General features: G+C 44.9%; 1 protein-coding gene across 6 annotated transcripts in view; it reads left to right on the top strand.

Moving 5' to 3' along the window:
* The first annotated feature begins 1983 nt into the window (after nucleotides 1–1983).
* GSDME (gasdermin E) overlaps nucleotides 1984–11721 on the top strand; it is a 151605-nt gene continuing 141867 nt past the window's right edge. For 5 of the 6 annotated variants that reach the window (XR_008843951.1, XM_056519826.1, XM_056519825.1 and 2 more), the window contains exon 1: nucleotides 1984–2132. The gene's annotated coding sequence lies outside the window, so the exon portion shown is untranslated. Of the gene's footprint in view, nucleotides 2133–3029; nucleotides 3151–11721 lie in introns of those variants that run through there. The other variant, XM_056519824.1, reaches the window with a different exon arrangement.

The raw sequence follows: 11721 nt of genomic DNA, 5'->3' as shown, positions 1-11721 counted from the left end.
GGAACCATAACTATAAATCTCAGCAAGCCCATAAGAGCGACTCAGGTTACCTGTCTCATCCACTGCTCCAAATGTACATCTGTCTTCAGTCCGTGGATCCTTCTGTCTACATTGTCATCTTTCAATTATCTCAAGTAAAGTAGTCAAATGGTTACCTACAACCTGGCATTCGAGGAATTATTTTCCCGGCGCTTGGCGACCGTAAACATCTTCCCTTGGCGTGTGGTAGGTTAACACTCCTGGCGTCACAAACTTTTTCTAACAGCCACATATCCTGGCTGTCTACACTACACGCCACCCTTAGCTTACCACATATACGCTACCTACCTCTAAAAACCTTAAAGAATTTTAGATAATATCCCAAAATCACCCTTGACCACTGAGAATGTCCACTCTTGCAATTGGTCCATTTATTGAGGTTATCATTACTTTTAACTCCAATTGTGAAGTACTTTGCGCTTCTATTGCAGTCAAAGACTTATCAGTGTTATTTTGTAATTTTGATGAACAGTCGCACAGGCCAGCCGAGTCGCAGTGGCACGCTCCCTCCCCACCCTTACCCATCTGATTGATATACAGGGCTCAAGGCTAGGAGCAGACCAGGGCAGGTCAGGGCTGGGAGAAGGCATGGAGGAGTGGTAATGATATGGCCAATGGCTGTAAGGCATGCTGGGAGTTGTAGTTTTGCAACACCTGAAGGTCCATAGTTTGAGGCCACTGGTCTATATTGCCCAAAAAAATATCACTGGCCTGGTCTATTCTACTTTCACTGTTATTGGGAGGTGTATGTTTCATTTCTAGATCTCATCTTATTTGTTTAGGCATCGTTCACACGGCGGAATCCGGTGGAAAAGTTCTGCTTGGACATCCTTTTGTTTTCAATGACGTGTCAATTATTTTGGCGGAATCCACTAATAAATGCATTCTATGGAGATGGTGTAATGAAGAAAACTGTGTCCCTGTAGCGGTATGTGACCCTCTGCGCAGGGACAGACTTTTCTGCTTTACAGCCCGCTTCCTCTGACTCTCTAACCCCTATCCCTAACCATAATTCCTAACCATAACCCTAACCCATTATCCTAATCCTTACCCCTAATCCTAACTCCTAACACTAATACTAACCCCTAATCCTAACCCCTAACCATAACTCCTAACCCTTATCCTAATCCTTATAATCCTTACTCCTAATCCTAATTCCTAACACTAATACTAACCCCTAACCATAACTCCTAACCCTTACCCCTAATCCTAACCCTAATCCTAGCCCCTAACCATAACTCCTAACCATAACCCTAACCCTTATCCTAATCCTTACTCCTAATCCTAATTCCTAACAATAATACTAACCCCTAACCATAACTCCTAACCCTTACCCCTAATCCTATCCCTTACCCCTAATCCTAACCCTTACCCCTAATCCTAACCCTTACCCCTAATCCTAACCCTTACCCCTAATCCTAACCCTTACCCCTAATCTTAACCCTTACCCCTAATCCTATCCCTTACCCCTAATCCTAACCCCTAATCCCTAACAGCGCAGAGAAGGGCTGAGAGCAGTGAGCTCAGGTCGCATTCGGCTACGGGTCACAGTCTTTTTCACTTCCACAGAACATTTCTGAGTGGTCCAAGTGGACGGAATTTTCTGGCCAGACATTGCGGTAAAATGACGATGTGTGAACATGGCTTCATAGTAATATGAACCCATAGAAGCCCATATATGAGACAACAGGTGTACCAGGGATTGTATCAGTATTCGCCATATTGTGACATATTATTACCATATTGCTACCTATTGTTCTTCATCACGTGACTTATTATAATCAGTTTATTCCTTATAATGTTGTCTTTTGTGGTGTATACAGTCATGTCTCCTCAGGTCACCCTCCTCCTCCTCACTCTTCCCTCCCTTTTGTTTACACGCTTTGCCCTGAAGACACTGAGAGCGCCGGAGTCCCGCCCTCTGATCTCTTCCTTTATTGACACCGCAATGAACCAATAGCAGAGCAGCTCGGCTTCACCCTCAACCAATCAGAATTCCGAGCTGAGCTTGAAGACACTGAAAGGGGAAGCGAAGCTGACAGTGCGGGGACCGCTGGGCACAGGACACACGGTGCGATAGGTGCAGGCGGCAGGTGAGCTGGCACAGCCTCTTCTATACATTTAGTTTTTTATAGGCATCCTGACTGGACTGTGGGGCCATGTGGTGGTCTCTCGTGACAGGGGGTTTCCACTATGTATAAGGGGAGGGGGAGGGTGGTTGACACTTTTGTTGTGTAACTTTATATTCTCTTTTTGATATTTTTCATGTAATACTTTACAACAGTGTTCCCCAACCTGCCACTCTCCAGCTGTTGCATAGCTACAACCCCCAGTGGAAGCCTTTCAGAGAATGCTGGGAGTTGTAGTTTTGCAACTGCTGGAGAGCCGCAGGTTGGGGGCGCCCTGCTTTATAACTTGTTTGAGGTGCAGTGAAAGGGTTAGGCTGAATACATGGTGCAGAATGTCTTACAAACTAGCGCCATTTTTATTGGTCCAAAATACATCGGTCCTGGGGGTGGTATCCAAAAGAGAAGACTGCGGAGTTCAGCCATATGTTTGAAACCCCCATAAAGAATGAATGAAGTGCGCACTGTACTCAGGATTGGTGGAGATGGGGGGGGGGGGCTCAGATCCCCACCTATTAGCATGTTATTTCCTATCTTGTGCATAGCTGGTAACTATTTGAGATCGGAATACCCCTTTAAAAAGTCACCTTCATTACATACTAGATCTGGGCGGTATGACCAAAAATGTGTATCACTGTATTTTTTTGTAAGTTATGGCGGTTTCACGGTATTTACCGGTATTTTCCACCCCCCCCAATCATGTGACCCGTGGGTGCCGACTGGCTCCTTACATGACAGTGCGCTCAGCCTATCACTGGCCAAGGCGGGACATTGCTGCTGCCGGTGATAGGCTGACGGCTCTGTGACGTTCCCATCCCCAGCGTGAGGCCATTACCGGAGCAACGGGGGGACGTAGGAAGGTGAGTTAAAGTTTATTTAGTTTATTTTTGCAGCCCGGGCACAAGGAATATGTAGTACAGTACAGATTCCCAGGGCCGGCGGCCCGCAACTCACAGGAGGAGGAGGAGAGCAGCAGAGCTTGCAGGTACATATGATTAGTTCCCCAATGTGGGGGACAGCATGATTTTCGATTTTTCCTCCTCTCCTTCTAAAAATCCTAACTCTCTTATATTTCCATCCACAGACCCATATGAGGGCTTGTTTTTTGTGTCACCAATTTTACTTTGTAATGACATTACTTATTATGTCATAAAATGTACGGCGCAACCAAACAAATATTATTTATGTGGGAAAATTGAAAAGAAAACTGCAATTTAGCAAATTTTGGAAGGTTTTGTTTTCACGCTGTACACTGTGTTGAGAACACAGACATACTAAGCTGAGCCCAGAGTGCATGTCTATAGGAATTGCTGTAGAGGGGTGAAATCTGCAACAGAAGCGCCATCTTATTACTGGCAGATGTTGCTACAGAACTGTCACGTGGGCACCTAGGGTGAAGGTGTCAGATGAACTTCTATTTGGTGACAGTTGTTTCTCCGTCTCTTCCCATACACATGAACAATTGGCATGGCCGACTGCATTCTCAGTGGGGAGTGGAGGGTAAGACAATTTGACAAAAGGGTCAGGGAGATAAAATCCCACAACTGCCCCAACATCATCTGTTGAGGAAGAGTCAGGAGGCCCCTATAAACATTAGAGTAGGCATAGGCAGCCTTTGCCACTGCAGATGTTTTGGACTACATCTTCCATAATGCTCTTACAGCCAAAAATACTGCCAAAGCATCATGGAAGATGTAGTCTAAAACATCTTCAGTGCCAAAGGTTAGCCAACCTTTCATTAACCCCTTAAGGACCCAAGGTTTTTCTGTTTTTGCATTTTCATTTTTTCCTCCTTACCTTTAAAAAATCATATCTCTTTCAATTGTTCACCTAAAAATCCATATGATGGCTTATTGTTTGCGCCACCAATTCTACTTTGTATGACATCAGTCATTTTACCCAAAAATCTACGGCGAAACGGAAAAAAAAAAATCAATGTGAGACAAAATTGAAAAAAAAACCGCCATTTTGTAACTTTTGGGGGCTTCCGTTTCTAAACAGTACATTTTTCGGAAAAAATGACACCTTCTCTTTATTCTGTAGGTCCATTCTAGCCGTGGCTATCCCGAACAGCTCCCTGAGCTAACCGGCATGGTTTCACTTTCATTTTAGACGCGGCGTACAGGTACGCCTTGGGTCCTTAAAGGGGTACTCCGGTGCTTTGACATCTAATCCCCTATCCAAAGGATAGGGGATAAGATGCCTGATCGCGGCAGTCCCGCCGCTGGGGACCCCCGTGATCTTGCATGCGGCACCCCGTTTGTAATCAGCCCCCGGAGCGTGTTCGCTCCGGGACTGATTACCGGCGACTACAGGGCGGGCGGCGTGTGACACCACACTCCTCCCCTCAATGCAAGCCTATGGGAGGGGGCGTGACGGCTATCACGCCCCCTCCCGTAGGCTTGCATTGAGGGGCGGAGCGTGACATCACGCGGGGGTGTGACGTCACACGCCGCCTGCTCTGTAGTCGCCGGTTATCAGACCCGGAGAGAACACGCTCCGGGGACTGATTACAAACAGGGTGCCGCGTGCAAGAACACGGGTCCCCAGCGGCGGGACTCCCGCGATCAGGCATCTTATCCCCTATGCTTTGGATAGGGGATAAGATGTCTAAGCATCGGAGTACCCCTTTAACAGGTTAAAGTGTATTGGGTTTAGAAGTTTCCAGAGTCTAATTTAAGAGGCCTTTTTAAAAATGGAAGAAGCAATATGATTGGTTGCTATGGGCAACTGCTCCAATGATTCTCTGCAAACGTTTTGTATAGTCTGTAGTAAGTAGACAGCTGATCCAAGGGGTCACTGAGATCTGAGTCTGTTGCACAATCTCATCCTCCAGTAAATATATATATATATAGCTGCTGAATACTTCACATTTATAACTGACCAGGTCACAAGATGATCAGACCATTGCATACATAAAATATCTAGTCAGTCAGGACCAGACAAATACCAGGTGCCAAATGAGCAAATCCCCTACTGAGATCATTTGCTATTTTTGGTGCAAACCACAAAATGTTAATATAACCAAAGTTTTACAGTAATTTAAAAAAATCTTTTGACATGTCACAGAGACTCAGTAGTGAAGAACAAGTGGGGATAAGTGTCCAGTTGCGTGCTTTACTCCGCGTCTCTCTGCGATATTTGTCTCGCTGCTGCTTTATATAGGCCCAGATTTATCAAACTGGGATAGAAAAAATAGAGGGTTTTTTCCCCAGCAATCAATCACAGCTCAGCTAACAAGCTCTAGTAAAGTGAAAGCTGAGTCACTCACACGCTGCAGACACTTCTTGCTTGCAGCGTGTTAGCCACAGGGACACGATCCCCGGTAGGCCGACGTGATGAGGTGACACCATCGTGCCTGCCCGGAGATCCCATCCCCACTGCTCACACGTTGCAAGCAAAAAGCAGAGAAGAGGCCCACTCGTGGGAATGTGGATTAGGTGAGTATAGTTGTTGTTGTTGTTGTTTTTTTTTTTTTCTAAATTTTCTATGTTTGGGGCATTATGTGGAGGGCACAGAACAGGGGGCTTTTTATGGGAGGGGCACAGGACAGGGGGCATTATATGTGGCACATGATGGGGCATTATATGGGAGGGGCACAGGCAGGGTTATGTGGGGGGGGAGGACAGGGGCATTATTATATGTGGGGGCACAGGACGGAGGGCATTATTATTATTTTGGGGGTACAGGATGAGGCATTATGTGGAGGAAACAGGACGGGGCGTAATTATGTCGGGGGCACAGGACGGGGCATAATTATGTCGGGGGCACAGGACAGTGGGCATTATGTGGAGGGGACAGAGTACAGTGTGTGGTAGTATTATATTCAGAGGGCACAGTGTGTGGTAGTTTAATATTCAGAGGGTACAGTGTGTGGCAGTCTTATATTCAGAGAGTGTAGTGTGTGGCAGTATTATATTCAGAGGGTACAGTTTGTGGTATTATTATACAGTCATGGCAGTAAATGTTGACACCCCGAAAAGGATTGCAGTAACACATGTTTTGCTATACACATGTTTATTCCCTTCGTGTGTATTAGAACTAAACCAAAAAAGGGAGGAAAATAAGCAGATTGGACATGTCACTCCAAAAATGGGCTGGACAAAATTATTGGCACCCTTTCAAAATTGTGGAAAAATAAGATTAATTCAAGAATGTGATGCTCCTTTAAACTCGTCTGGGGCAAGTAACAGGTGTGGGCAATGTAAAAATCACACCTGAAAGCAGATAAAAAGGAGAGAAGTTCACTTAGTTTTTGCATTGTGTGTGTGTGTGTGTTACAAAAGAACTGTCTGTGGACTTGAGAACTACAATTGTGGAAAAATATCAACAATCTCAAGGGATCTAGATTTGCCTTTGTCCACAGTGCGCAACATTATCAAGAAGTTTGCAACCAATGGCACTGTAGCTAATCTCCCTGGGCGTGGACAGAAGAGAAAAATTTATGAAAGGTGTCAACACAGGATAGTCCGGATGGTGGATAAGCAGCCCCAAACAAGTTCCAAAGATATTCAAGTTGTCCTGCAGGCTCAGGGAGCATCAGTGTCAGCGCGAACTATCCGTTGACATTTAAATATAATTAAACGCTATGGCCGGAGACCCAGGAGGACCCCACTGCTGACACAAGAGACATAAAAAGCAAGACTACATTTTGCCAAAATGAACTTGAGTAAGCCAAAATCCTTCTGGGAAAACGCCTTGTGGACAAATGAGACCAAGATAGAGCTTTTTGGTAAAGCACATCATTCTTCTGTTTCCCAAAAGCAGAATGAGGCCTACAAAGAAAAGAACACAGTACCTACAGTGAAATATGGTGGAGGTTCAATGATGTTTTGGGGTTGTTTTGCTGCCTCTGGCACTGGGTGCCTTGAATGTGTGCAAGGCATCATGAAATCTGAGGATTACCAATGGATTTTGGGTCACACTGTACAGCCCAGAGTCAGAAAGCTGGGTTTGTGTCCGAGATCTTGGGTCTTCCAGCAGGACAATGACCCCAAATCCAGAGTCCAGATCTAAATCTCATGGAACACCTGTGGAGAGATCTTAAAATTGCTGTTGGAAAAAGGCGCCTTCCAATAAGAGAGACCTGGAGCAGTTTGCAAAGGAAGAGTGGTCCAACATTCCGGCGGTGTAAGAAGCTTATTGATGGTTATAGGAAGTGACCGATTTCAGTAATTTTTCCCAAGGGGTGTGCAACCAAATATTAAGTAAAGGGTGCCAATAATTTTGTCCAGCCCATTTTTGGAGTTTGGTGACATGTCCAATTTGCTTTTTTTTCCCTCCCTTTTTTTAGTTTAGTTCCAATACACACAAAGGGAATAAACATGTGTATAGCAAAACATGTGTTACTGCAATCCTTTTCTGTGAGAAATACTTCATTTTCTTGAAACATTTCAGTGGGTGCCAACATTATAACTGTATCCGTTCCTTGGAGGCACCAAATGTGATGTGAACTGCAGGTGTTACTGCGCTCCAGACATCTGCTTTTCTTTAAAGGGGTACTCCACTAGAAAACATATATATATATATATATATATATATATATATATATATATATATATATATATATATAAATATATAATTTTTTTTTTTTTTTTTTTTTTTTTTTTTTTTATTAACTGGTGCCAAAAAGTTAAACAGATTTGTAAATTACATCTATTAAAAAATCTTAATCCTTCAGCTGCTGTATGATCCACAGGAAATTCTTTTCTTTTTTTAATTTCCTTTCTGTCTGACCACAGTGCTCTCTGCTGACACCTCTGTCCATATCAGGAACTATCCAGAGCAGGATAGGTTTTCTATGGGCATTTGCTCCTACTCTGGACAGTTCCTAAAATGGACAGGGGTGTCAACAGAGAGCACTGTGGTCAGGCAGAAAGGTAATTCCAAAAGAAAAGAACTTCATGTGGATCATACAGCAGCTGATAAGTACTGAAAGGATTAAGATTTTTTAATAGAAGTAATTTACAAATCTGTTTAACTTTCTGGCACCAGTTAAGTAAAAAAAATGTTTTCCAGTGGAGTACCCCTTTAACATACTGCTACGTCATGTAACCCTGGTAGTTAAGGACCCATGACGTACGCGTCCGTCCGTGGGAATTCCGGTCCCCGCCGACCGGACCGGGGTGACTGCTTGTATTGATCAGCAGGCACCCCGCGCAAATGCCCAGAGGAGTCATCAGACCCCCCATGTCGGCGATCACTGGCGATTTGCGGAATTCCGGGTCATACGGGTCTATGGTGACCCGGAAAATAAGGGGGATCGGGGTTGTACAAGACACCCATGATCCCCCTGAAGGGATAGGAGTGAGGTGGCAGGGGTGCCACCCCTCCTATCCCTGCTATTGGTCGTATAGAAGCGACGACCAATAGCAGATCGGGGGCGGGGTGGGGGGGTAACTTTCGGTTTCCCCGTTCGGCCCACCCACAATAGGCCGAGCAGAACGGGGAAACCGACAGGGACCAGCGCCAAAGATCCACTTACCCATCGGCGGAGGCTGCGGGTGTCGATCAACAGTGGAGATCGGCGGGCGGAGATGTGGTGCAGCTGGCTCCCTGTATCCTACGTAAGCCGGTGAGTTGCCTAGCAACATCTGGAGGGCTACAGTTTGAGACCACTATAAATTGGTCTCTAGACTGTAGCCCTCCAGATCTTGCAAAACTACAACTCCTAGCATGCCCACACAGCTGTTTGATGTCTGGGCATGCTGGGATTTGTAGTTTTGCAACATCTGGAGGGCCACAGTTTGGAGATCACTGTGCAGTGGTCTCTAAACTGTAGCTCTCCAGATGTTGCAAAACTGCAAATCCCAGCATGCCCAAACAGCAAACAGCTGTCTTGCCATGCTGGGAGCTGTACTTGCATACCTGCAGCTCTTGCATAACTAAATCTCCCAGCATGCCCTTCAGCAATCAGTACATGCTGGGAGTTGTAGTTTTGCAACAGCTGGAGGCACACTGGTTGGAAAATGCTGAGTTAGGTAACAGAACCTAACTGAAGGTTTTCCAACCAGTGTGCCTCCAGCTGTTGCAAAAGTACAACTTCCAGCATGCATGGTCTGTCAGTACATGCTGGAAGTTGTAGTTTTGAAACAGCTGGAGGCTTGCCCCCCATGTAAATGTACGGGGTGCATTCACACAGGCAGGTTTCCACTGAGTTTCCTGCTTCAAGTTTGAGCTGCGGCACATTATTCGCCACAGTGCATACTCCTAGCGGGAAACTCACCGCAACCCGCCAGTGCGAATGTACCCTAAAAACACTACACTAACACCTAATAAAGTAAAACACTACATATACACCCCCTTACACTGTCCCCCCCCCCCCCCCCTCCCCCAATAAAAATGAAAAAGTATTGTACGGCAGTGTTTCCAAAGCAGAGCCTCCAGCTGTTGCAAAACAACAACTCCCAGCATTTCCGGACAGCCACTGACTGTCCAGGCATGCTGGGAGTTTAGCAACAGCTGGAGGAACACTGTTTGGGAATCACTGGCGTAGAAAACCCCTATGTCCACCCCTATGCAAGCCCTAATTTAGTCCTCAAATGCGCATGGCGCTCTCTCACTTCAGAGCCCTGTCGTATTTCAAGGAAACAGTTTAGGGCCACATATGAGGTATTTCCGTATTCGGGAGAAATTGCACTACAAATTTTGGGGGTCTTTTTCTCCTTTTACCCCTTATGGAAAGGAAAAGTTGGGGGCTACACCAGCATGTTAGTGTAAAAAAATAAAAAATTTACACTAAGAGGCTGGTGTTGCCCCATACTTTTTATTTTCACAAGTGGTAAAAGGAAAAAAAAGACCCCCAAAATTTGTAATGCAGTTTTATTGAGTACGGAAATACCCAATATGTGGACGTGAAATGCTCTGCGGGCGCACAACAAGGCTCAGGAGTGAGAGCGCACTATGTACATTTGAGGCCTAAATTGGTGGTTTGCACAGGGGTGGCTGATTTTTCAGCGGTTCTGACATAAATGCAAAAAAATACCCACATGTGACCCCATTTTGGAAACTACACCCCTCACGCAATGTAACAAGGTGTATAGTGAGCCTTAACACCCCACAGGTGTTTGACAAATTTTCGTTAAAGTTGGATGGGAGAATGAAAACATTTTTTTTTTTTTCAAAAAAATGCGGGTGTTACCCTAAATTGTTAATTTTCACAAGGGAGAGTAGAAGAAATGGGGTTACAAATTTTGGGGGGCTTTTTTCCTGAGTCAGAACATTCCCCATATGTGGATGTAAAGTGTTCTGCTCGTGCACTACAATGCTCAGAAGAGAAGGAGCACCATTGGGATTTTGAAGAGAAAATTTGTCCGGAATTGAAGGCCACGTGTGTTTACAAAGCCCCCATAGTGCCAGAACAATGGACCCCCCACATGTGACCCCATTTTGGAAACTACACCCCTCATGTAATGTAATAAGGGGTACAGAGAGCATTTACGCACCACAGGTGTCTGACAGATTTTTAGAACAATGGTCCGTGAAAATGAAAAATGTAATTATTCATTTGCACAGCCCACTGTTCCAAAGATCTGTCAAATGCCAGTGGGGTGTAAATACTCACTGCACCCCTTATTAAATTCTGTGAGGGGTGTAGTTTCCAAAATGGGGTCACATGTGGGGGAAGTCCACTGTTCTGGCACCACGGTGGGCTTTGTAAACGCACATGGCCCCTGACTTCCATTCCAAACAAATTCACGCTCCAAAAGCTCAATGGCGCTCCTCCTCTTCTGAGCATTGTAGTTCGCCAGCAGAGCACTTGACGTCCACACATGGGGTATTTCCATACTTTGAAGAAATGGGGTTACAAATTTTGGGGGTAGTTTTCTCCTATTACCCCTTGTAAAATTTGTGGAAAAACCAGCATTTTAGTGACCTTTTTTTTTTTTTTCCATTTATACATCCAAATTTAACAAAAAGTCGTAAAACACCTGTGAGGTGTTAAGGCTCACTCTACCCCTTGTTACTTTCCTTGAGGGGTGTAGTTTCCAAAATAGAATGCCATGTGATTTTTTATTTATTTTTTTGGCTGTGGTGGCATCATAGGGGCTTCCTAAATGCGACATGCCCACCAAAAACCATTTCAGCAAAATTTGCTTTCCAAAAGCCAAATGTGACTCCTTCTCTTCTGAGCATTGTAGTTCACCCGCAGAGCATTTTACGTCCTAACATGGGGTATTTCCATACTCAGAAGAGATGGGGTTACAAATTTTGGGGGCATTTTCTCCCATTACCTTTTGTAAAAATAAAAAATTTGGGGAAAAAAACTGCACTTTAGTGAAATTTTTTTTTTTTCATATACACATCCGACTTTAAGGAAAAGTCGTCAAACACCTGTGGGGTGTAGTTTCCAAAATGGTATGCCATGTGGTTGGTTTTCTGCTGTTCTGGCACCATAGGGGCTTCCTAAATGCGACATGCCCCCCAAAAAACATTTAATAAAAATTCACTCTCCAAAATCCCATTGTCGCTCCTTCCCTTCTGAGCCCTCTACTGCGCCCGCCGAACACTTGACATACACATATGAGGTATTTCCTTACTCGAGAGAAATTGGGTT

This window comes from Hyla sarda, chromosome 5, assembly GCF_029499605.1.
Source record: "Hyla sarda isolate aHylSar1 chromosome 5, aHylSar1.hap1, whole genome shotgun sequence".
Lineage (NCBI taxonomy): Eukaryota > Metazoa > Chordata > Amphibia > Anura > Hylidae > Hyla > Hyla sarda.
This window is presented reverse-complemented; position numbering and strand designations above follow the sequence as displayed.